Source organism: Coenobita brevimanus, chromosome 69, assembly GCF_032717465.1.
Source record: "Coenobita brevimanus isolate Jiangsu-jjx chromosome 69, ASM3271746v2, whole genome shotgun sequence".
NCBI classification, from domain to species: domain Eukaryota; kingdom Metazoa; phylum Arthropoda; class Malacostraca; order Decapoda; family Coenobitidae; genus Coenobita; species Coenobita brevimanus.
Genome location: NC_137022.1, coordinates 30,240,173 through 30,266,914, shown reverse-complemented (window position 1 = coordinate 30,266,914; position 26,742 = coordinate 30,240,173). Strand labels below are relative to the sequence as shown.

Here is a 26,742-nt window from a genome sequence, read left to right as displayed (position 1 = left end):
GACAGCCAGCATGGTGGAGTGACTGAGTGGATTTCGTCTGAAGCCAATAAATCCGCCCAGACCCGTGAGTGGATAGGCTTTTTCACTTAGAGAGAGAGAGAGAGAGAGAGAGAGAATGAGTGAGAGAGAGAGAGTTCCTCATTTCAATCTCATTAATCTCTTTTCACCCAGCTTCCTCTTCATTTAGTCTTCCTACTTCCTTCCCCCGCCCCTTCCTCCCTTACCCTTCTCCCGTTTCCTCCCTCCCTTTTCCTCTCCTTCCCTTCCTCTCTCCCTCCCCCTTCCTTTCCTCCCCTTCCTGTCTCCCTCCCCCTTCCTTTCCTCCCCTTCCTGTCTCCCTCCCCGTCCTCTCCTCCCCTTCCTCTCCCCCTCCCCCTTCCATTCATTGACTGAGTTGGAATTTGGCCTATCTCGCCTCCCTCCTCTCTCTCTCTCCCATCCTCCTCTCTCATCTGTCATCACATCTTCCTTCACTGCCTCCAACTTCCGTCCTTCCTTCCCTTCCCTTGCCTTCCCTTTCCTTGCCTTCCCTTTCCTTCCCTTGCCTTGCCTTGCCTTCCCTTGTCTTCCCTTCCCTTCCCTTCCCATCCTTTCTCGTTGTTCATCTCCCATTCCTTTCCTTTCCTTCCCCTTTCATTCCATCACTCTCCTTCCCTTTTCTTTCCCATCCCTTCCCTTCCTTCCATTCCCTCCTCCTCCTCCTCCTCCTCCTCCTCCTCCTCATCATCATCATCATCATCATTTTTCATATCCTGTCTTCTTGGCCGTTTCTTTCGGCATCGTATTCATCCTCTCTCTCTCTCTGTCTCTGTCTCTCTCTCTGTCTGTCTCTCTCTCTCTCTCTCTCTCTCTCTCTCTCTCTCTCTCAAACAAGCAGACCTTTGTGACGTCACTTGGCCCCTTCCCCGTCCCCCCGTCCGCATTATCTGCCCCTCCATATTTATAGTCCTGCTGAGAGAGAGAGAGAGAGAGAATGCAAAAAGGGAGGGGGGGCATTTGACTTTGGTGATAAATGAGAGTGCAAAGAAATGTAAATTGTGGAAGAGAGAGAGAGAGAGAGAGTTACTTGCTTTTCTTCCCATATCGGTATTATTTTCCCGCTTAGCCTTCAGTATTGAGCATTCTCTCTCTCTCTCTCTCTCTCTCAACGCAAATATATATGCCCTTTGAATTCCGTATCACCTTTCCTTCCTTCCTTCCTTCCTTCCTTTCATCCACTTACCGTCCAAGATCCCATTCTCCTCTTCCCTCTCCCATTGCTGGAGGCCTTTCATCCATTTTGCTCTTTCTCCACCGCCTTCAGTCGTTTCTCTCTCTCTCTCTCTCTCTCTCTCTCTCTCTCTCTCTCTCTCACACACACACACACACACACACACACACACATACACACACACATTTTCTCCCCCTCTTTCCCCCTGCCATTGTCTCCCCCCTCCATCTGTCTCCTCCCCTGAATTCTCTTCCCCCCACACCCTCCATTCCCCCCTCCCCATTTCTTTTCTCTCCTTGTTATTAGCCTCATAGAAAAGATACCATTGTCAGACCAAGCCATGTAACAGCCGTCCCTGAAACATCAATGGGCATGTTGCTGTTTCCCTTTGTACTCGCTTGTATTCCTTTGTACTCCCTTGTATTCATTTGTACTCATTTCTGCCTCTTCCCCTTCCGTCTTCCTTGTAACTTGCCTTCCGTTCCTTTTCCATTCTCTCCTTACGTCTCTCTTCTCCTTTCCTTTCTTTCTCCTTCTTCTTATACACCTGTTATCTTTTCCTTTCTAATCCTTCTGTTTTGTCCTATTTGTATTCTGTTTCTCCTGTTTCTTCCTCACTTCCTCCTCCTTCCCTCCCCTCCATCTCTTCTGCCTCTTTCCCCTTCCTCTCTCCCCTCCCCGTCCCCTTTCCCTATTCCCTACCCCTCATTCTGACCCTCTCTCCTCACCACCTCATTCCCTTTCCTCCCCCACTTCCTTTCTCCCCTTCCTTCTCCCTTCTCCACTTCTTCTCTCCCCTTCTTTCTCCCTCCCCCACTTCTTCTCTCCCCTTCTTTCTCCCTCCACCACTTCTCTCCCCTTCCTTCTCCCTCCCCCTCTCCTCTCCCCACTCCTCAAAGCAAGAGTATTGATAGGATTCGACCCATCACGTGAGGTTTGGTATATATTATTGATGACGGCTTGGATGGTTGTTGTGGTAGTGGTGGTAGTTGCGGTGTCTGTGAATGGTGGTAGTTGTGGTTGCTGTAATGTTTGTGGTAGTAAAGATGGTGGTTGTCGTGTCTGTGGCTGTAGTGATGGTGGTGGTAGTTTTGGTTGTGGTAAAAGTGATGGTTGTGATTGGTGATAGTGGTAGTTGTGGTTATTGTGTTTTGCCGGTGATAGTGGTGGTAGTAGTGGTGATAGTCGTGGTGTTTGTGGCTGGTGATAGTGGTGGTTGTGGTCCTTGTTTTGTGACGAGACAGTGGTAGAAGTTTGTGATTGTGGTGGTTGTGGTAGTTGTGATGTTTGTAGCCGGTGGTGGTGATAGTGGTGGTTGTTGTCATGTTTGTGAGTGGTGATAGTTGTGGACAGTGGTATATGGTAGGCTGTATTGATCATATGAGCAAACACACACACACACACACACACACACACACACACACACACACACACACACACACACACACACACACACACACACACACACAGATTACAGTTCCATATTCGGAGCCAATTCTGTCGAGCAAACACACACACACACACACACACACACACACACACACACACACACATTATTTACCTCTCTCCCATCGACTCCTTCCTCCTCTTCACCTCTTCATCCTCCTCTTTTCCTCTCTGTCCCTCCCCCTTTTTCCTCACCCTCCCTCTCCCCTTTCCTCTCCCTCCTTTCCATTTTTCTTCCATTCCATTCACATATATTTCCTCTTCTCCATTTGTCCAAGCCTCCATCCTTTTTTTTCTTTTTAAATAAGCAATGGGTGAGATTGTATGATTAAAGTTTTCTCACAATGGTTAAAGTTTTCTCACATTTTATATTATTTTATCTTCGTTGTATTGGTTATCCTTTCTCTCTTTCATGTTTTTTCTATTCCTTTTTTCTTTCTTTCATTTTCGTCGTTCACTTTTTCAGTCATTTACCCATTCATCTGTCCGTTTTTGTAGTTTATTTTCTCCTCCTCCTCCTCCTCCTTCTTCCTTCTCCTCTTCCTCCTCCTCCTCCTCCCTCTCTTCGTATTTATTCCTATTTCTCATTAACCTTCCAATCACTGTACCCTGTTCATCTTCCCATCATCCACCCATCCATCCATTTTTCCCTTCCGTCTTTTCTACTTCCCTCGTCATTCATAGACACTTCCTTCCTTCCTTCCTTCCTTCCTTCCTTCCTTCCTTCCTTCCTTCTTTTCTCGCATTTCTTCCTCTCTCATTAACGCGTTCCACTCCATCTCGCCTCCCTCCCTCCCTCTTTCCATTCTGTCATCCTCCCTTGCCCCCATCGTCTCCCTTTCACCGCCCTCACCAAGACGCCTATAAAGAATAAGAGCGTGTGAATAAGAAGAACGTGTTTGGTGGGTGTGGAAGAGGCTGAGAGAGAGAGAGAGAGAGAGAGAGAGAGAGAGAGAGAGAGAGAGAGAGGAGGGGTTCTAGAAGAGGAATACAGCAGAAGGAAGGGAAACATAGGAAGTTGAGAAATTCACAGCTGCAGAGAGAGAGAGGGGGGGGGGTCTGTAAAAGAGAAGACAGCAGAAAGGAGGGAAAACGTAGGAAGTTGAGCAATTAACAGATGGAGAGAGAGAGAGAGAGAGAACATGAACTGAAAATAAGAGTTGCAAGAAGGAAAAATAATCTTTTGTTAGAGAACACACAAAAAAAAAAGACCTTGCAGATAATGGAGGTTGGTGTCGAAAAAAAGAGAATTAATTGGAGCAGAAAATTTGGTCCAGGAAGAGAGAGAGAGAGAGAGGAGTTATAATATAGAAAGGAGAAAAGAGAGAATCTGAAAGGAGAAACACAAGAGGAAAAAAAAATAAAAGAACAGGCAGCTGAAGATGAAGGTAGGAATTTCAAAAGGAGAAGAGGGACGTGGAGATGAAAGGATGAAAAAGATATAGAGAAGAAGGCTTTAACGTGAGAGAGAGAGAGAGAGAGAGAGAGAGAGAGAGAGAGAGAGAGGGCGTGGGAGTGATGCAGGAAATAGGTCGTAGAGGAAAGAGCAAATGGAAATGAAAAACAGAGGGAGAAGATGAGAGAGAACGTGAATGTAGGTGGAGACATGTGAAAGGAAGAGGGAAGAGGAACAGTGAGAGGAAGTGAACCAAGAAAAAGAGTGAGGAGGATAAGGAGGAGGAGAAGAAGAAGGTGGTTAGGGAAGAACTTCAATGAGATGTTAGGTAGAAAGAATAAATACAGATATGCCTATGTGTGATGAAGGATAGGAGAGAGCCAATCGAGAATAATGTCAAAGAGAGGGCAGAAAGACAGGGAAGAAAGCATGGAGGGATTAGGAAAAAATAAAGACAATAAAAGTGTAAGAAAGATAGTCCAATGAGGAGAGGTTTTTGTAAAGGAGAAGGTAGCTGGGAAGAAATAAAGGAATTTGAGAATCCACTACTCCCAAGACAAAATAGTGTGGGAAAAAGAATATATAGACAAGGAAAGGAATTTAGGATATGGATGAGCCAAGAAATTAGGAAAGGGGTGGAGGAAAGCAGTAAGAAAATAGGAAGATTTGAGAAAAAGCATTTGAATCCATTGGTAATAAGACGAGGAGGTATTGTTAAGCGGTGAAATATTTTAAAGGGCAATAAATGAGTGACTAGAAGAGGATATGAACCAGAAAAATGAGAGAGGGAGTTAGAGAGAATGTAGAAAAGAATGTGAGAAAGATAAAACAGAAAATAATAATGATTCACAGGAGAGAGGAAGAAATGTGAAAGTGAAAGAAAGGGAGGGTGAACGTGTGTAAACAAAACAGGTGGTGATGTAGTGGTGGTGGCGTGGTGGTAGTGTGTGTCCCCCCTACCCATCCCCCCCCTCCCTTTCCCCTGCCCTCCCCTCACTTCCCCCCTTCCCTATCCCTCCTCCCCAGCCGTAGTCCACTGCTCTGTGTGCCTCAACCTTCACTTTATCATCCACATCCCCATCTTTCTTTTCACTTCACTCGCAGATTTCTCTCTCTCTCTCTCTCTCTCTCTCTCTCTCTCTCTCTCTCTCTCTCTCTCTCTCTCTCTCTCTCTCTCTCTCTCTCTCTCTCTCTCTCTCTCTCTCTCTCTCTCTCTCTCACCAGCTGGGGCGTGAGTCATACTAGTCTGGACCCCTTCCCCCCTTCCTCTCCCCCTCCCCTTCAACTCCCTTCCCTTTCATGCCACTCCCTTCCATGCCTCTCTCTCTCCCTCTCTTTCTCTCTCTCTCCTTCCTTCCATGTCTGCTTCACTCCCTTCTCTCTACCTCCTTTCTTTTTCTTTCTGTCATCCTTCCTTCCTTCTTTCTTGCTCACTTCCGTCAACACTTTTCTCCTTACAATTCTCCTTTCATCTCTGACATAATCCCCTTTCCTGTCTCTCTCCATCCTTTTCTCCCTTCATGCCTGCCTTCTTCATGCCATCTCTCTCTCTCTCTCTCTCTCTCTCTCTCTCTCTCTCTCTCTCTCGTAGGAACTGCAGTAATCCTCTCTTCTTATATTCTTATTTCTGCCTTGTTAGCCCTCTCCCATCCTCCATATCTTCCTTACACCTTTCTTGCGGTCTTAATCCTTCCTTCCTTCCTTCCTTTTTCTCTCCACGTGTATGTCAATCACTACTGTCCCTCCCTACCTCACACTCTTCCCTTGCTTCCTGCCTCACACTACCTCCCTCCCTACCTCACACTCTCTCTCCCTCCCTACTTCACACTCCCTCCCTCCCTACCTCACACTCCCTCCCTCCCTACCTCACACTCTCTCCTTCTCTACCTCACACTTCCTCCCTCCCTCCCTACCTCACACTCCCTCCCTCCCTCCCTACCTCACATTCCCGCCCTCCCTGCCTCACACTCTCCTCCTCCCTACCTCACGTTCCCTCCCTCCCTACCTCACACTCCCTCCCTCCCTACCTCACACTCCCTCCCTCCCTACCTCACACTCCCTCCCTCCCTACTTTACCCTCCCTACCTCACACTCCCTCCCTTCAGTTCTTCCTCTTCAGGCGACCCTCTCCCCATTAATGGCTCCTTCACGCCATGCCTCCCTTTATGCCTCTTTCCTACCTACCCTGCCTTTCTGCCTGCCTGCCTGCCTACCTCCTTCTCTTCCTTCTTGCCTGCCTACCTGCCTGCCTCCTTGCCTTCCTGACCTGCCTGTCTTTATGCCTGCTTGCGTTCATACCTCATTCCTACCTACTCTGCCTGTCTTTCTGCTGTCTCCATGCTTCTCTCTCTCTCTCTCTCTCTCTCTCTCTCTTTCTTCCTTGAGTCATCCTTTTAAATGTCGCCTTCCTAGCTTCATTCCCATCTGCCTTCTGCCCTCTTACGTCATTTTGCTCTCTCTCTCTCTCTCTCTCTCTCTCTCTCTCCCTCCTTGGAACACAATTATTTTCTCTTCCTCGTATTCCCTCTTCTCCCGTGTAATTCTCTCCATGTGTTTTTTTTTCTTCTCTTTCTCCCTACGTTATTTAACTGATTCTTCCTTCTCCACCTTCATTTCTCTCAAGCACACTCATTTCTCTCCGTCCTCATCTTTTCCTCTTGTCTTTTTACCCTTGTGCTGTTGTTTATCTGAATATATTAAGTACCGTATTGTCGTCCCTTCCTTCCATACCATATCCATCATCTCTGTTTACTATCTCCATGGTTTTATTCATTATTTTTATCACTCTTCTTTCCTCCCTCCCTTTTTTGCCTTCCCTTATATTTTCTCTTCCATCCTCCCTGTTGTTGTTTCATCTTTGTATCTTCGTTTTCTTCCCTTTTTTATTCCTTCCTGTCATTTCATCTCGTCCTTCCTTCCTACTTTCATTCCTTTTGTTGCCCTTCGTAGACTTTTCCTTGGCTGTTTGCTTCGTCTCCCATTTGCCTCCTTCGTGCACTCCTTTATTCACCTTTTCTCTTCCTCTGTATTCCTTTTCTTCTGTTATTGTCTACTGTAGCATGGTTTTTTTTTTTTTTCTTTTTTTTTCCCATAACCTTTCATTTCTCACCGTCCCCCATACTTTCACTTTTCCTTGAACTTGTCACATCTTGCTCTATCCTTCCCTTCTTTTCTTTCCTCTCTGCCCAACCATTTATATATATATTTATTTATATACTGTTATTGTGTGCGCGTATGTACATATGTATGTATATAAAACTTTCATTTAATAGTTGTTATTGTTCTTTTTGACTATTCATAAACTGTCAGTGAAATAACTTTTACAAATAATTGTTGTATTATTTTTTGCAGGTAAGTGTTGTTCCTGTCGTGCCGTACAACAAAAGATTTAAGTATACGAGACGCTTGTTGTACACTGATGTATTAATCTTGGAGGTGAGTCCCCTTCCCATCCCTCTGTACTCCCTCTCCCTTCCCACCATTTCCCTTTCCATTCCCTGCAGCCTTAACTCCATTTTCCTTCCCTATCCCTGTCCATTCCCCACCCAATCCCCACCAGTCATATCTCCACATTGTCGCGTAGCCTTGCCACGATCAATAGGTCTGCTGTTGTTTGCCTTCCTTTGTACGCCTTTGTATTCCCTTTGCCTGGTGCTCCCGTCCTTCCTCCTACCCTTTGTATTTTCTCTGCGTATTGCTGTTCTTCCCCTCTTCCTTCTTCCTCCTTCATACTTCCTTCGCCCTAAGTTTTTTTTTTTTTTTCTTTGCCCCCGTTCTTCCCATTTGTGTATACTTTCCTTTGTACTCTCTTGTGTATTGTTTCTAAGTATTGTTCTGTTCTCTTCCTTCTTCCTCCTCCTTCTTTCTTCCTTCTTTCCTAAGTCCTTATACTTTCTTAATTCCTCTTCTGATTATCTCATGAGTTTCTCGTGTTTCCTTACTCCCTTAATGTTCATCTCTCATTCTCTTCATTTCCTTTTCCGCCTCTCCCAGCGTTCCCTCTTCCTTCCTGTTGAATTCCCTTTCCCATATTCTGCATTTTTCGTCCCCGTCCTTCCCTTCGTCATTCTGTCTGTGCATTTTCCGTCCCACCTTATTTCGTCTCCTCTCTCACTTCCCCATTTCTCTTCTCTTCCACATCTCATTACCTTTCTAATCCTTACTCTCCCAGCTCCCCAATTCTACCCTCATCCCCAGGTTCCTCTTGCCTTTACCCCATCCTAATCTTGCATTCCCCCCTATTCCCCTCCTCTCCCCTCTGTCGTGTCCCGTGATCCTCTTCCTTCTTCCCCTCTTCCATTCCTCTCCTTCCCCCACCCTTCTCTACCTCTCTTCGTCTTTTTCCCTCCCAGCATCTTCCTCCATCCCCCTCCTCCCTTCCTTCCTGGATTCCCTCTTCACTTCTTCCTCCTCCACTCTCCTCTCCTCTCCTCTCCACTTCTCACCTTTACTCTCGCCTCCTGTCGTCAACTCTTCTCTCCTCTCCTGTCTGCTCTCTCTCTCTCTCTCTCTCTCTCTCTCTCTCGTGTGTGTGTGTGTGTGTGTGTGTGTGTGTGTGTGTGTGTGTAGCGTTTTTCACTCCAACTTTCTCTCCTTTCACTCAATTTTCCCTCCTCTTCTCCACTTTTCTTCCACCTTCCATTGTCCCTTTTCTCTCTCTCCCTCTTATTACGCCTTCCCTCCACCCCTCTCTCAGTCTCTGTCTACCTTTCTCTCTCTTCTGACCTCTCCATCCCTCCCTCCTGCCCTTTGCCTCCCTCTGCGCTGACTCACCTCCCTCTCTCCCTCCCTCCCTGCCTCCCTCCCTCCCTGCCTCCCTCCCTCCCAGTCTCCATGTCCGCTCATTCACCTCTCCACTCCCTCCTTGCTTCCCCCTCCCTCCCTAGGCAAACTTGTCTGCTTCCCCCCCCCTCTCTCTCTCTCTCTCTCTCTCTCTCTCTCTCCCCTGCTTTGTCTTATGTATCTGACGTCTTCACACACACAAACACACACACACACACACACACACACACACACACACACACACAGACACACACACACACACAAGGTCATTTTTTCCCCATTTCCTCACCCGCAGTTCTCCAAGCAAACCATTATTTCTATTGCACCCTCTCCATTCCCCCTCCCTCCCCATCCACCCACACGTCCCCCTCTCTCACTCTTATCCTCACACGCATCCCCTCTCTTCCTCTTCCCACTTTGCTATCATCTAACGGAACTGTGCAACTCCCACCCAGGTCACGTCTCCCATGGTCTCTCATCTTACTCATTATTTTCTCTTCCACCTTTCCAGTTCCTCTCCCAATACTCATTTTCCGTCTCACCCCGCACACACACACACACACACACACACACACACACACACACACACACACACACACACACACACACACACACACACACACACACACACACACACTCAACATCTCTACTTCCCTCCTTCACTTATCCCCTCTCCCTCCCCACCTTCCCACCTGCCCCTTCCTCACCTTGCCTACCTGTCCTCCACTCCCATATCCCCCTTTCCACTTAGTCTGCTCCACCTCTCCACCCTCACTTAGTCACATGTTTCGTGCTTTCCCATCCCACCCACTTACCATGGCAGTCCCCACCCAGCTACTTTCCCACCCCACCCAGCTACTTCCCCTCTCCACCCACCTAGTTTCCCTCCCCACCCACCTGCGCTCTCCCCACCTACTTCACCTCCTCACTCACCCTTCCATCCAACCTTCTCACCTCCACATCCACCCACCCACCTCACATCTCCACCCCACCCACTCACCTACTCTCACCTGCCCCCGTCCCCATGCACCTGTTCCTAATTATCTCCAGGTAATGTCGCTCGTACCGGTAAAAAATGCCAAGCTTACTGAGGTCCCTCGTGTGTATATGAGAGAGAGAGAGAGAGAGAGAGTAATGAAAGGAAGTAAATTCATGTAACATAATTCTGTGCCTGAAAATTTCTTAATAATGGTTTCCAAGAATTGATTATAAAAGAAAATTTTATCTACTAGGAACAGAGAATTGAGAAAGAGAGAGAGAGAGAGAGAGGGAGAGAGAGAGAATTATGTTGGAAGTGGATCTGGGGCCATTCGTGTGTGTGTGTGTGTGTGTGTGTGTGTGTGTGTGTGTGGTGTACAATGGAGAGACGTGACACTCCAACACTTTCTCCTCACACACAGGAAAAATATCTTAGTACACTATATCTCGAGTCTCGCTTCAGTTTTGTTATTGCTGTTTGTTAAGGTGGGGGGGTGGGGTGAAATGGGGTGGGGGGATGACGGGTGGGGGTGAAAATGAGAGGGGAGATGAGGAAGAAGAAAGGGAAAGATGTAGGGGATGATGAGGAAAGAGAGAAGGGGAGGATTTAGGATTGGGATGGGGTGGGGAGTGAAGATGAAGAGGGAGGTGAATGAAGAAAGGGGAGTGGAAATGAGAATGAAGATGGGAGTGAGGAAAGGGGAGGTTGTTGGGATGGGATGGGGTGAGAGGATTATGGGTGGGGAGTGTAGATGGGATGGGATATGAAGAACTGAACAAAGGAGATATTGCAGGGAATGGGTTGGGTTGGGTGATCTGTGGGGGGATGTGGAGTAAGGAAAAGGGTGAATGTTGGGGAGGAATTCGGGTGATGGATGATCATGATGGGGTTGGGGAGTAGAGGCAGGAGACGAGATGAAGAATAAAGAAATTGGAGGGAGTTAATGAGTGTGAAGATGGGGATGGGGAGAAGGGGTGAGGGGGTAGTTGATGGCGTGGGGAGAAAGGTGAAGGATGCGTAGGAATTGTAAAGGAGGTGAAAGTGAAGATTAGAAGGAAAACAGGAGGAAGTGAGGAAGGAGTTGATTTTGAGGAGATGAATGGAATGCAGTAGGTGCACACTGGAACGGAGGGGAGGGGCGGTGGTGGGGAGAGAAGCTGGTGGATGGAGGGGAGGGGAGGTGTTCGTGAGAGGAATTGGAGAGATGGGGAGGATGAAGAAGGAAAGGGATGAGAGGAAGGATAGGAAGGGTAGGAAAAGGGAAAAATGAAGAAGGAAAGGGAGAAGAGGGGAAGGGTGGGGAGTGGATGAGAGGTGGACATGGTAGGAAGGGGAGGACGCGGATGAATGGAATGCGGGAGCTGTATATGGGGAGTGGGTAGGGGAGGGGGAGAGGAAATAGACATGGAGGGGATGGGGAGGAGAGGAAATAGGTAGGGGGAGGGGAGGGGGAGAACAGGAAATAGGGAGGGGAGAGAAGGAGGAGGAGGAGAGCAAACAGGTAGGCTGGATGGGAGGGAAGGAGGAAAAAGAGTATTATAACCTTGATAATTTGGTAATAAAAGTGTCGCAAATGGAAACGAGAAACAGAAAAAGAAAAGAATGGGAGCGAAGGGAGGAAAGGAGAGGAGAGAGAAGGAGGGAGATTATTGGTAGGGAAGGAGGTGTGGGATAGGAGGGGAGAAATAAAGGGAGAGGGAGAGAAAAGAGTGAGGGATAGAAAAGAAGAAAAAGAGAAGTGAGAGAGAGAGAGATTATAACTCGATAAGGGAGGAGGAGGGTCGTGGTCTGGAGTGTGTGTGTGTGGGGGGGGGCCGAGGAGGAAGAAGAAGAGGAAGAAGGGGGAGGAGGAGGAAGAGATGGAGGCATGTATGTGTATGTGTGTATGCGTGTGTATGTACGAGTGTGAGGAGGAGGAGGAGGAGGGCCGATGGAGGTGAGTATGTGTATGTGTGCGAGTAAGACCGCAAGACAGAGGGGTCAGTTTGGTTTCGACCACGGTGGAGGGAGGGTGTGTGTCCATTTGGCTCCCTGCATCCCCGGGCTTACCAACCTGTTACACTTTACACTTCCAACAGTATCTTTCATCCTACTGTTATCCACAATCGTAACTATGCGTCATTTCACCGTATGCGTTAGGCTGTACGGTGCCAAGTTTGTGACATGTGTTCTACTGTGAGTAAAACTTCACCATACCCGCCCAGGTTGAAAAGGTGCGGATAGTGAGGGAAGGGACCATGCGGAAATGTGGTCCGAGTGTGGAAAGCGATGTTGTCATTGGTGGTGGCAGTGGTAGTGGTGGTAATATTGATCCCAGTGAAGGGGTAATTGTAGTTATCGGTGGAGTTACAAGCTGTCGGGCCCATGCCGCCGCGACGCCTCCACCGCTTGGTTGTAACTGCAGTCTTTCCTTGTGTACCGGGTGAGTGTCAAAGTGGGTGGGGTTGCGGGTGTGGGTGTAAAAGTGGGTGGGGTAGTGGGTTGGGTTTGGGCCTGTAGCGGGTGTTGAGGTGGGCAAGGGTGTGGACGTTAAGGTGGCTGGGGTTGTGGGTGGGGTTGTGGGTGTGGCTTTGGCATTTGCGGTATACAGTTGAAATGGGCTCGGATGTTGTGGGTGGGTGTGAAGGCGGGCGAGGGTGTGTGGGTGGGACTGTGGGTGTGGTGTGGGCGTTCTGGATGTCCAGTTACAGGGACTTGGGTGTGGGTGTACTGGAGAGGGGGCCTGGGTGGGTGTAGTGATGTGTAGGGTGTACAGTAGGTGTGGATATTTTAAAGATAGACAGAGGTATAAAGGTAGATGGGAGTTGTAGGACGTGGGTGTATGAAAGGGTGTAGTGTTCAAGAGGGTGTTGGTAAGGTTGGGTCATTTTGGGTGTTGCTACAGGGCAGTTTGGAAAGTGTAGGTGTTGTGGGTGTGGGAGTAGATGTGGGTGTGGTGTAATTGTGTGTTTGAGAGGGTGTAGTGTTGTGGGTGTGGGTATAGGGGTGGGTGAGGATGTAGGTGTGGTGTTTTTGGGTGTTCGAGAGGGTGTAGGTATTATGAGTGTGGGTGTAAGAACGGCTAAGGGGATAAGTATAGATGTGGGTGTGGTATGAGTGTTTGCAGTTGAGAGGGTGTAGGTGTTGTGGGTGTTGGTGTGCTGGTGGGTGGGGCTGTGGATGAGTAATGATGCGTGAGGTGTGGCTTTATCAGTGGTGGGTGGGAGTCTTGATGTACCACACAGCCGTATCATTAGTCTTGTCGCTACTGCTAAAAGGGTTGGAGGTGAACTGAGGCATATAGGGTGTACCTGTGAATAGGGCATGCGATTGTGGGATGGGCTGTAGGTGTGGAGGTGGATAGGAACATGGATGGGCGTAACAGTGGGCGGGATTTGGATGTTCTGAGTGTGGATGTGGGTGTACAGATGGGTGGGTGGAACACTGTATGAGACTTAGGTTTTGTGGGTGGAGTGTGGACGTGAAGGTGGGTGGGAACATAGATGGAGTGTTAGTGGGTGGATACGTTATGGGAGGGTGTGAGTGTGTTTGTGTGTGTGTGTGTGTGTATATATATATATATATATATATATATATACACTTATATACTGTACATATATATGGGTGGGGACGTGTGTTGGTGTAATGGTGGGTGGAGCATGTGTATTGTGGGTGGAGGTCATGGGTGTGCTGATGGGAGGGACGTGCTTATATTGGTGAAGAGAGCTGTGGGCGTGGTTCAGGCTGCACTAATTGTTGTGGATTGGGCGTGAGGGCGTGGGTGGGGGTATTGGTGAGGAGAATAAGTTGATAAGTAAGGTGTGGCAGGGACAGGGATTGTAGTTGTGTGTGGGTGGGTGTAATTATTGTCTTTATGGAAAAAATAAAAGGCTGAAGAATGTAGTAAATAAAGGTGTGGATGTAGGGTATTGATGAGAGGGGGGAGACGCTGGTGTAGAGGATGTGGCAAGGATAGGGGTTGTAGCGGGGTGTGGGTGGGTGTAATTACCAGACCCGATGGAAAAAGTAGGGAAGGAGTGTGTTGTAAATGAGTGTGTGGGTGTGGTGTATTGGTGAGAGAGGGAATTGAATAGCTGAGAGGGTGTGACAAGGAGAGATTACAGTGGATGAGTGGATGGGTGTTTTTGAGGGTTTTGTGAAGGTTAGAAGGAAGGTAGTCGTGAGGATGGACAGTGTGGTTGTGATGTGGGATAGGCTGCAGGTGAGAAGGGGAAATGGCTGCTTGAGAGAATGTGACGGGGAAAAGGACTGCATTGGGCTTGTAGGTGGGTGCAATTTTTCAGTGAGATGCAAAAATTAGGGAAGAAGGGTGAGGTGAATGAGGGTGCTGGTGTGGGCTGCAGGTGAGACGGGGAATTTGGTGGTTAAGAGGGTGTGGCAAGGGCAGACTGTGCAGTGGGAGTGTGGGTGGGTTTGATGAAGGAAATAAGGAGTAATTAAGAGGGTGTGAAGACCAGGAGTGGTAGTGGGGTGTGGATTTAGACGACCGGTGAGGTGAGGGAGAATTGGACGGTTGAGAGAGTGTGGCAAGGAGAGTGATTGCAGTGAGTATGGGATGCCATTTGAAGGGGTGATGGAAATAAGGATCAGTTTCGAGGATGCTGTGAAAGATCGTGAGGGTGTAATTATGTATGGGATACCACTCATGAGAGGGAAATTGTCGAGTTATTAGGAAGTGGCAAGGAGAGGAGTTGGAGTGGGTGCAGTTTGTGGGACAATAAGAGACCGGATGATGGGAGAGGGGAGAAGGGTATGATGGGTAGGTGTGAGAGGGGGACATTGGTGAAGAAGAGGGTGTGGCACGGACGGGGATTATAGTGGGCCTGTGGGTGGATGCAATTTGTGAGCAGTAATGGGTTGGTTGATGAATGGATGACAGAGAAAAAGGAGAGGAGGAGGAGAGAAGAGGCAGTGATGAATAGGGGTGAGAGGGAGACTTAAGTGGTGAAGAGGAGGGGGTGTGGCGTTGACGGGATTGCTTTGGGCGGGTAGTTGAGCGCAGTTTGTTGGGCACTAAGGGTTAAATGATGAATAGATGGTAAAAAGAAAGGAGGGTAGAGGGGAAGAGGGTGTGGAGAAGAGTCGTGAGGGAGGGAATAGAGTGGTTGAGAGGGCGTGGCATGGACGGTATTGCATTGGGCGTGTGTGTGGGGGGAGGGTGCAGTTTGTGGGTTTGGCGAGAGAAATATAGATTAGTTTGGAGGGTGTGATGAAGCTCAGGCTCGGAATGGGCGTGCAGGAATGACTTACGGGAGTTTGGGAGTATGCTGTGGCTGTGTGGGAGTGAGGTGGGGTGTGTGAGAGAGGTGGGGTGTGTGGGAGTGAGGTGGGATGTGTAAGAGTGAGGTGGGGTGTCAGGGAATGACTCTTGAGTGTGTAGGAGTGACTCTGGGTATGTAGTTTGAATTGGGTGTGGGTGGGTGTAGTGTGGATGAGTGTTGTGCAGCGTGACATGTGGTTGTAGGGTTAGTGGATGAGATGTGGATTGATTGGGTGGTTGTAGTGTGGGTAGGTATAGTGTGAATATGGCCGGGTGGGTGTGATGCAAGGTTGTATTGACGAGGTGGGTATGTTAAGGGTGTGATTTGCTGAGATGTAGAGTGGAGTAGCCGTAAGGGAGGTTTTGTGTGTTTGTGTGTATGTGTGTGTGTGTGTGTGTGTGTGTGTGTGTGTGTGTGTGTGTGTGTGTTGAGTGTTGGTGCAAATCTGAAGTGCATTACCGGTTGCTGTCTGTCCTCCCCCTCTCTTTGTGTGTGTGTGTGTGTGTGTGTGTGTGTGTGTGTGTGTGTGTGTGTGTGTGTGTCCATTATCACTGTACTTAGGCATGAAAGAAGGGGAAAGCAGGAGCCATAATCGTTTGGAATAAGTGTTAATTGCAAGGGGTCACTACCACTTGCATAAAATCAGCTGTTATGGCGCTGTCGTGTCTTTGATGGATGGTACTTCTGCTCTCTCTCTCTCTCTCTCTTTCTCACACACACACACACACACACACACACACACACACACACACACACACTAATCCGTGGCTTGTAGAGTGGCTGGGTATGAATTAGAAGGGTGTGGCTTATGTAATAATTCAGTGCAGCGGTGAGTGGAGGAAGGAGGTAGGGGAAGGGAAGGGAAAGGGGTGGGAAGGGAGAGGGAGAGAAGGAGGGATAGTGAAAGAGGGAGGGAAGAATGGTTAGAGAGTGCTGCTGAAGTGAATAGAGGAGGTGGAAGGGGATCGGGAGGAAAGGAGGGGTTTTGGAATGGTTGGTGGAGGAAGAGAAGGGTAGTGGAATGAATAGGGGAGAGGTAGATAGATAGACAGATAGATAGAAGGGGTAGTGAAGTGAGTGGGGGAGGGATGGAAGAAGGAAGGGGGTGTTAGTAAAGGAGAGAGGAATGGAGGAAGTCAAGAGAGGGAGAGGGGAGGGGTATAGCGAAGGGGAGGGAGAGGGACGGGTGGGGGGGAGAGAGGTAAGGGGAGAGAGTACTGTGGCGGATGGGAGGGAAGGATATCAGCAGTAGCAAGCTTTAACAGGTATGCATATGGCGGGGGGGAGGGGAAGGGTGGGGGTGAGTTGCGTGTATATTTAGGGAGGGGGAGGGCAGGGGTGAGGGAGGGGGAGAGCAGGGGTGAGTGTGGGGTTGGCATGGGTGGGGTGGTGTGTGTATGAGGTATTTTAGGGGTTTTGTTGCTGAGTTGTGTGTGTGTGTGTGTGTGTGTGTGTGTGTGTGTGTGTGTGTGTGTGAGAGAGAGAGAGAGAGAGAGAGAGAGAGGGGGGGTACTATAAGAGGAGGAGCGTATGGGAGGTAGAGTAGTATTATAATACAAATGAGAGTAAGGGGAGCTTTATAGTGGATAATAATGATTGTTGTTGAAGTGAATAGGGGAGAGAGAGAGAGAGGCTGTTTCAAGTGGGTGGAGTATATGGATGAAAGAGTAGAGCCCCCCACTCTCTCTCTCTCTCTCTCTCTCTCTCTCTCTCTCTCTCTCAGCTGCAAACAAAACTACTATATATTTGACCAGCCTCTCCAATTCACCCATATTTTATATCTTTCCTCCCCTTTTGCATTCTGAAATAAAGACGATAACTTGTGGCATAATCTCTACAACTGGGAGCCGTGTGTCAATAACCATATGTCATTTTCCATTTGCCTTCGTTCGTTAATGCGATATAATATGACAGGATGAATATTTAGCTGGACATATATTTTTCACGCGTGTCAGAATGTTCAGAGAGTCATATTGCTCTGATCCAGTTTACCCTTTCAATTTGAGGACGGCTTTTTATCATATTTTGAGAGAGAGAGAGAGAGAGAGAGAGAGAGAGAAAGTGTGTGTGTGTGTGTGTGTGCGAAATGCAGGTGGAAGTTTTTTAGTGCAGTAGCGGTGGCTCTTTGTCCACACGCAGCTTTTGTGTGTGTGTGTGTGTGTGTGTGTGTGTGTGTGTGTGTGTGTGTGTGTGTGTGTGAAAGAGAGAATGTGAGTTTCGTTAAGGTCATGGCGAGCATCTAAGGAATTATTTACACCTCACGAAGGGAAGTTTGTTCGGAAGACGCCACATGTTGCTAGGAAGGCGCCAGAAATTATCCAAGGTGGCGCAAAGAATTATCCAAGGTGGCGCAAAGAATTATCCAAGGAGGCGCAAAGAATTATCCTGAGAAATAATACGGGAAGGGTGAGAAATTTTCCGGAAATAGTGAGAAATTATCCAGGAACGATGAGAAGTTATCCAAATGGCTGCTGAATTGGCGATATTTTACCATGCTGTTGCGAAGAATTAATTGGGATTCTCGTGAAAATAATTCTGAACGAGAGAGAGAGAGAGAGAGAGAGAGGTGGTGGTGGTGGTGGTTGGGGTTCATCAGCCAGAGTGGTGTATTTAGGGAGCTAGGAGGGGGAGAGAGTGGAGGTGAGATGGAGGATGAGATTGGTATGGAGTGTAGGGGGAGTGGGGAGGAAGAAGGTGGTGGAGTGGAGAGAAAAGAGGGAAGAGGGAGAGTGAGGATGAGAGGAAAAGTAGAAGGTGGAGGTGAGGGAAGAGAAAGAATAGGGAGGTAGGAGATGAGAGGAGGGATAGCGGGGGGGGGGAGGTGGTGGAAGTGAGGAGAGTTGTGATATTTAGGGCAGTCATTATCCTGCCTCAATAACGGTGTGTGGTTAGGCTGTACAATTTTATGTATTGATATTCTCAAGTGTGTGTGTGTGTGTGTGTGTGTGTGTGTGTGTGTGTGTGTGTGTGTGTGTGTGTGTGTGTGTGTGTGTCTCTCTCTCTCTCTCTCTCTCTCTCTCTCTCTCGCCAGATCGCCACCCCACTTCCCTGTAACCAGCCGTAAAGACAATAGACACTGAGAGAAAGTGAGAGGAGTGATTCCCCATCTCATTTTATCAGTGAATTTATCTGTGACTTCATATTGCTTATCCAGCTTCTCTTTCTACCATTTCACTCAATAATAATAATAATAATAATAATAATAATAGTAATAATTATGAACAACAACAGCAATTATCACCACCACCACCATCACCATCTTCATCATCATCATCATCATTATCATCGTCTCGAGCACAGTACTCAGGGCTATAACAGTTTTCTCCTCGATCTCCGGAATGACTGTGAGAAAACCTGGTCTCTTTACAAGGCTCTCAGTGGCTAAGTTTTCTCCTTACCTTCACACCTACCTGGGAGGGATGCATGTGGTGTGTGTGTGTGTGTGTGTGTGTGTGTGTGTGTGTGAGAGAGAGAGAGAGAGAGTAGTGGTGGTGTATAGAAGTTTGCCGTAGCGTGGAGGACACACCTGCTTCACGCACACGTACACACACACACACATACACAGTTGCACACCGAATGTACGTCTTCCAGTCACACGTGTACACATAATGTCAGTTCTGCACGTTCGCACCATGTACTGAATACATATCACACACACACACATACACACACACATATCTTCCACAGGTATACTCACTAATGTTTAATAATATTCAGCTTAATCCTGCATCATCGTTGGGGTTTCATTTACTCGGGACTTATCTTGGAATGATCATATTACATCTCTTGTAAAATCTGCTTCCAAGAGATTGGGTGTGCTAAGCCGACTCCGCTCTTTCTTTACCCCTGCACAATTGTTGACTCTATACAGGGGTTTTATCCGCCCCTGTGTGGAGTACAACTCTCATGTGTGGGGAGGCTCCCCACATACAGCTCTTCTCAATAGGGTGGAGTCAAAGGCTTTTCGTCTCATTAACTCTCCTCCGCTTACTGACTCCCTTCAACCTCTGTCTCTTCGCCCGCACTGTTGCATCTTTATCTCTTTTCTATCGCTACTTTAATGGTCACTGCTCCTCTGAACTGTCTGCTTGCATTCCTCCACCTCTACGACGGGCGCGTAGCACCCGTCTGGCAGCAAACTCTCATCCCTTTCCTGTCCAGCTCTCTAATGCAAGAGTTTTTCTCTTGGAGGGAACTGTTACTGCGGGCTCATGGCCTTTGGTTCCTTCTTCCTCGCATAAAAAAATATATATATATAAAGAGAGAGAGAGAGAGAGAGAGAGGGGGGAACATACAGCAACAGGTAATGCACTTCAGATTTGCACCTGCACTCAACACACACACACACACACACACACACACACACACACACACACACACACACACACACACACACACACCAATGATTACACTTATTATCTGCTTGTTCTGAAAATACCCTCTCATCCCATATCACTTATCCATCTGTAATGACCTCTCCATAATTAAGGTCGGTGTGATTGCCCAATAATTGCCCTCTTTGTTAATTAAAATAAAGCCTGGTTCAATTAGCCTATGTAATTAGCTCTCCTCAACCCCTTCAGCCCGTGGACCTGTTAATTATTTATTTACTTATTTATTTTATTACGACATTCAGATGATATTAAATTATGTACCGAATTTGGGAGGCAGAAGGTGAGACGTAACTCCTTCCATTCAGTGACTTATTTCCCGTAATAGTACAGACATCCGGTAAAACACGTGGACTTTCACATGCTTCTTGTCCAGTATCACCCTTTCCCATTCGAACTTTGCCAGCGTGGGGAAGGGTTAAAGTCTCGCCATCACTCTCCCTTCTAAAAGATCCGTCCCTACAGTGGCCCTGATATGGACTGGTAAAAGATACATCTCAGTTATTGGGTCTTCAATTACGGTACCTTTTGGCTTGGAGGCAGTGCGGAGTGCGCTGAATTACACTGAACGTCCACCTTTCTATATCCACCTTTTATCTCCACCTTTTATCTCCACCTTTTATCACCACCGTCTATCTCCACCTTCTATCTTCTTTTTATCACCACCGTTTATCTCCACCTTTTACCACTACCGTTTATCGCCACCCTTTACCACTACCGTTTATCTCCACCTTTTTATCACCACCACGTCACACCTGGGCAGCCTTGTCTGCTGTGGTGGCGTCTCGTAATGCTGCATCACGTTCTGCTCCTGCATTCCTTACACCACAACACTGTCTGCTGTTCTGCCCTCTGCTCCTGCTGTCTCTGCTCCTAACTGGTGTGTAGTTTTCGTGCCATTGAGGAAGGGTAAAAGGAGATTGGAGGGAGGAACGATGAGAAGATTGTGTGTGTGTGTGTGTGTGTGTAATTCACCGGGTCGGTCAGGATCACTTGATGGTCGTGATCGTCAGCTTTTTACCCTCCCGGAAGGGAGCTGAGAGCTCATATAGTCCGATCTAAGGGCAAGGCTGTGACCTTCACACACGCACACACCCGTCCCCTTGCTCAAGGGGGACAGTAACCACCCACTTCATCAGTGAAACTTTTCGCAACCTGAGCGAGGCGCGAACTCCCGTCTACCAGATGGCATGCGAGAACGTTACCACTGCGCCAGCGAGGTGTGTGTGTGTGTGTGTGTGTGTGTGTGTGTGTTTTGCCATTGAGGAAGGGTAAAAGGAGAATGGAGGGAGGAACGATGAGAAGATTTTGTGTGTGTGTGTGTGTGTGTGTGTGTGTGTGTGTGTGTGTGTGTGTGTGTGTGTGTGTGTGTGTGTGTGTGTGTGTGTGTGTGTGTGTGTGTGTGAGAGAGAGAGAGAGAGAGAGAGAGACTAGGATAACAAGGACCCGCATGTGAGGAGGGTTGAAGCAATTGCCACCATCAGAACAGTTCACGTGCAAGGGTGTGGACGTCAGTGTCATTGCACACACATGTAAAACGAGAAAATATATGTAAAACCTTATAAAACTAAAAATTACCTCTTCCAAAACCCTTTAAATATTAGCCTAAAAAAACTACCACACATGTAAAACGAGAAAATATATGTCAGACTTTTAAAACTAAATAATTACCACTTTCTAAAACCTTTAAATATTTGCCCCCCCCCAAAAAAAAAAACTAAATGGAAGTAACTGTAAAACCACAAAGAACGTAACTTTGTAAAAAATAGTGACTAAGACCAAAATAGTGGAAATTTTTAAAACCATAAAGGAGCGTGGCTGTAAAACCGAAGAGAACGTAACCTTGTATAACCAAATGAACATCCTGTTAATGAGAAGAAAAACGTAACTTCCTATCCCCCCAAGAAAGTTACCTCGCGAAAAAGAAATAGTTAAAAAAATAATATAATTGAGAATGTAACCTTCTCCCCAAAGAATGCAGACTAACCAGTTAATTCTCTTACTTTTGGAGGCCATTCCTGGGTTTTAAAAAATTATACAGTGAGGGGGACAAGACTAAAACGGATAATGTCGAGGATGGGAAGGAGTTGGTGAAGATTATGTAACAATTTCCCTGCGCAAGATCCTTTGTAAAATGGAGAGAGAGAGAGAGAGAGAGAGAGAGAGAGAGAGACGTTGTAGTGAAAAATAGTTTAGCTGGTCATTTACAATATTTTAATTATATGCAAGCCATTGGTATGAATTTATGTAGAGCGAGCAGTAAAACATGTACATATATATATTTCTCTCTGTGTTCAGGTGTGTATGTGTGAGTGTGCACCTGTATGTATGTATGTATTTTTATCTGTACAGGTGTGTATAGCTACATGAGTGTATGTGTATGTGTGTGTAATGTGTATGTATGTCTGTATGCGTATGTATATGTATGTATCTGTGTCTGTTTCAGTTCGTCTGTATCTGTACGTTTATGTATGAGTGTATGTGTCTGTGGATATATGTGTGTGTCTGTATGTATGTGTAATGAGGTGTGTGTGTGTGTGTGTGTGTGTGTGTGTGTGTGTGTGTGTGTGTGTGTGTGTGTGTGTGTGTGTGTGTGTGTGTGAGCTTAATTAATGTCGTTTGCGTCGTGTTATATTAGTGTTCCTACCTTATTTTCTCGTGTATGCTCGTTCCTGGTAATGAATGTCTAGTGTGTGTGTGTGTGTGTGTGTGTGTGTGTGTGTGTGTGTGTGTGTGTGTGTGTGTGTGTGTGTAAAATGACTCCTGACACTGCCTACAGTCATCCAGTGTGCAATGTTCAACCTGTAGACTCAATCGTGACATGACTCATCCTCTCTCTCTCTCTCTCTCTCTCTCTCTCTCTCTCTCTCTCACACACACACACACACACACACACACACACACACACTCATACCTATATCTGCACCCACTGATACACACACATACATCCCACCCTCACAAAACATACACACACGAATATAGCGCACACATAGGCCACGCACACGCACGCTGCACATACATAAGCCGTTCATTATAGTCAATTACACCCCTTCGTCACACGCTATTACACATGCACACGCAGTCTCGCACACACACGCACACGGTTCTCCATGCACACTTACGGCAGTATTGTGCGCTTATGTGCTGCTCCCACGCATTACCCCCCCCCTCTCTCTCTCTCTCTCTCTCTCTCTCTCTCTCTCTCTCACACACACACACACACACACACACACACACACACACACAGGGTATACTTAATTCTTATGCGTCCACGTTCACTGACAGTTAGCAGGCTTCTAATGCTTCTACTTCATGTCCACACACACACACACACACACACACACACACACACACACACACACACACACACACACACACACACACACACACAGCCTTTGTATGAAGTCTGGTTAATGTCTTTTAATTAACTGTAACTACTGAAAGAAGGAAGACAGTAATGGGCGTGAGTGATGTTATTCTCTCTCTCTCTCTCTCTCTCTCTCTCTCTCTCTCTCTCAATCCTTTGTAACCTAACCACCGGCGATTGTAATGTGATTATAAGGTTACCAAGGCCATGAAATATTGCCCAGTCTCCTTGGTTACTAGTCAGCAAGATTATGAAAGGTGTGTGCCAACCTTTGACCTTTATTACCAGTACAGGTGTAAGAATGTCAGTCCTTTTTTCTTTGTATACTTATTATTATTATTATTATTATTATTATTATTATTATTTGTTATTATTATTATTATTATCACAAGATCTCATGCAATATTCTTCCATTGGTTGGTTTTTCACTCAATTTTTCATCTTCCACACGAGTTTATTCAGCTGAGGGAAGACGTGGTAGTGAATAAGGTGAATTAGTGATTGAGAGATTGTGTCTATTTCTGCAGTTAAGCATGTGGTGATGGCAAGGGTGTAAATAACGTTGTGGGAGAGCCAGACCTGAGGCAGCCTTGTAGTTCCTGTGTGTGTGTGTGTGTGTGTGTGTGTGTGTGTGTGTGTGTGTGTGTGTGTGTGTGTGTGTCGGAATCAGTACATGGCCAGGGAGTTGAACGTAATTGGACATCAACTAAGGGGTGGTTATTGCATTTTTTTAACCCCCCCCCCCCCGCCTTTTTCTTTCGCCCCCAAACCCTGACATTTAAGTGTTCAATTAGGCAAGTACATTGACTACACCGCCGCCCTAAACGCAAAGTAAAAAGTCATGATTGTTTGATATTGTGTGTTAAGTTGTTTGATAATGTTTGATATTGTGTGATAGTGTTTGGTATTATGTGATAGTGTTTGATTATTTGTTTGATAGTGTTTGGTATTATGTGATAGTGTTTGATAATTTGTTTGATAGTGTTTGGTATTGTGTGATAGTGTTTGAGAATGTTTGATAGTGTTTAATAGTGTTTGGTAGTGTTTGATAATGTTTGATAGTGTTTGGTAGTGTTTGATAGTGTTTGGTATTGTTTGATAGTGTGTCATAGTGTTTGATAGTGTTTGATTGTGTGTCATAGTGTTTGATAGTGTTTGGTATTGTTTGATAGTGTTTGATAGTGTTTGGTATTGTGTGGTAGTGTTTGATATTGTGTGAGAGTGTGTGATAGTGTTTGATATTGTTTGATAAGGCCGACCTCGACCTTTGACCTCTAATTAGGCCGTTTGGCTAGATTTTAACCACTTCACTCCGATGACGTCATGATGGTCGTATACATTCATTTATTTTTGTTTTCGTTTTAATTTTTTTTAGTTTATTTTCATGAGTTATTCAATCAGGCCAGTGTGTGTGTGTGTGTGTGTGTGTGTGTGTGTGTGTGTGTGTGTGAGAGAGAGAGAGAGAGAGAGAGCAGAAAATAAAGATTGAGAAGTGAAAGAGATGCATAAAAGGTTGGCAAAGGAAAGGAGAAGAATTGAAAAGAAGAAAGGTTTATAAACATTCATACATACATTCATTAATACATACATATGCATAATTATATATACATGTATCTGTGCATGTATATCTGTGAGAGAGAGAGAGAGAGAGAGAGAGAGAGAGAGAGAGAGATGAAAGCAAGAAGAGGAGAGCGGACCATAATGAAGAGAGGGGAGAACCAGGAGAGTACATGGAAATTTGGTTTGGAGTAGCAGAAATGAGAGAGAGAGAGAGAGAGGACGTAGTAAATTAGACCAGGCCAAGGAAAAAGGAAGAGGAAACAGAAACGAGAGTAAAACGACACATCCAGAAAAGCATGGAAAACAGAAAGGGAAATGGAGGACCGTAGTGGAAAAAAAGAGGTTGTACAGAGACGGAAAAAGAAGAGAAAAGAAAGATGGACATGAATTAAAAAAAAAACATGATTGAATTAGGGCTGGGGAAAAATTGAAAAGGCCGAACTGAAGGTGAAGAATAGGAAGAGGAGGAGGAGGTGGTGGAAGGAGAAGACGAGGACGAGGAGGAGAAAGAAGAAGAGGAGGAGGAGGAAGAATAGAGGGAAGAAGAAGGAAGGTAGGCATTGAGAGGAACATGGAATAGGTGCCGCATGAGATAAAAGTTGCGAGAAAATCCGACCTGAAAGGAAGAGAGGAGGAGGAGGAGGAAGACGAAGAAGAAGAAGAAGAGGAGGAGGAGGAGGAGACCGAGGACGAGGAAGAAGAAAGGAGGAAGATAGGCATAGAGAAGAGACAAAAGCAACATAGAATGAACAGGAAATGGAAAAACTGGATTGAAAAGCGGAATTGAGAGAGAGAGAGGGGGAGAAGAAAAGGAAGGCGAAGTGATATCTGGGATGAGTGAAAGGGAGAGGGAGAATGGAAATGAAAGAAACGCAGGGAAAAAAGAAAAAATGGTTGAGAGAGAGAGAGAGAGAGAGAGAGACTCCTCATGAAATATTAAAATGAAAACAAAGAACTGGGAGAAAGGAAGGCCTGAAAGTCATATTACATAATGGGATGGAAGGAGACATCTGGGTATTGAAACTGGAGAGAGAGAGAGAGAGAGAGAGAATTTTCTTACCTTTGATGAATATTTAATGCAATATGTTGTAATTCAGCCATAATGAAAGATTGATTAACGTAATATTAATCAAGTAAATGAGATAGATAGATAGAGAATGGGGAAGCAAAGTCGATGAGAAATGTGTGTGTGTGTGTGTGTGTGTGTGTGTGTGTGTGTGTGTTTAATTAGCTTGTCGTGTGGGCGGTCTCTTAACTCAGCCTCTCATTCCTTTGGTCTTCAGACTCAAATGCCCTTCCTCCATCCTCTCGTGTCCTGCCCTTCCCTTCTCTCTCTCTCTCTCTCTCTCTCTCTCTCCCTGCCGCCCCCGCACCCACTCCCGCCTGGCCTTGCTTCGTTATTGGCGTCTTTTTGGTCCCTCCTTCCTGCTTTACTGACGCCCCTCCCTCCCTCAACCACCCTCCTTTACCACTCCTACCCCTTTCCTTCTCTCTCCAATACCTGTCCACATTCTCTCTTACCTCCTTCCCCCCCCTCGTCGTCCTTTCTCCTTCCCCCTCCTGCCTTCCCTTCCTCTCCCTCTCCTCCTCTTATTCCCCCTCTCCGCGTTTCCTCCCCTCTCCTGTTCTGCCTTCCTCATTTTACCTCCCACGCACACACTCTGTTCTGATCTTTTTCTCGTTACTGCCCCCCTCCCTCTATTTTTTTACCCTGCTCCCTTACTGTTATTTCTTCCTTCCTTAATACCCCCTCCTCCCCCCTTCTCTGCCTACCCCTTCTTTTTCATATCCCCCTCCCTTCCCCCACCGCCCTACCGTCCCCAGCCTGCCTAAATTACTGCTGCCTTCCCTCCTCTTTCTCTGTCTTGTCCCATTATGGTTTCTCCTTACTTCCCTCCCCCTCAGATTACGCAGCCCTTCTGTATCCCTCCCCTCCCCTCCCCTCCCCTCGCAACAGTAACTTCACCCTCCCCTCCAAAGCAATTACTCTTCAGAACTGTTATCCTCCCCACTTCCTTCCCTTCATCTCCTATCCACTTCCTTCCCATCATTTCCTCCTCACGGTTACCACTGTCCCCTCCTCCTCCCTCCACCACACACTCCCTCCCTCAGTGTCCTTCTATAACCCTGCCCCATCCCCCTACCCTCATACACATCCCCATCACACACCCCCATCCGCACATCCCACCACGTTTCCTCCCTCCCCCTCCCCCATCACACTTCTCCCTCATCCTCCCCTGTGTTCACTCCCCCATTTGGCTCCCTCTTACACTCCCTCCTTGTACACTCCCCACCACCCTCCCAATAAATCTTCCCCCATACCCCCCCCTCCCATCACATTTCCCTATCT

The 26,742-nt window shown here is 46.9% G+C and overlaps 1 protein-coding gene and 1 long non-coding RNA gene across 2 annotated transcripts in view; both read left to right on the top strand.

The window, feature by feature from the left end:
- Positions 1-26,742, top strand: part of LOC145406112 (atypical protein kinase C-like) — a 103,258-nt gene that overhangs the window by 12,080 nt on the left and 64,436 nt on the right. The gene's annotated exons all lie outside the window — the stretch shown is intronic.
- The window catches only part of LOC145406090 (uncharacterized), a 34,279-nt gene continuing 19,345 nt past the window's right edge, over positions 11,809-26,742 (top strand). Inside the window, exon 1 of the long non-coding RNA XR_013898502.1 lies at positions 11,809-11,890. This is a non-coding gene — a long non-coding RNA (uncharacterized LOC145406090). The remainder of the gene's footprint in view (positions 11,891-26,742) is intronic.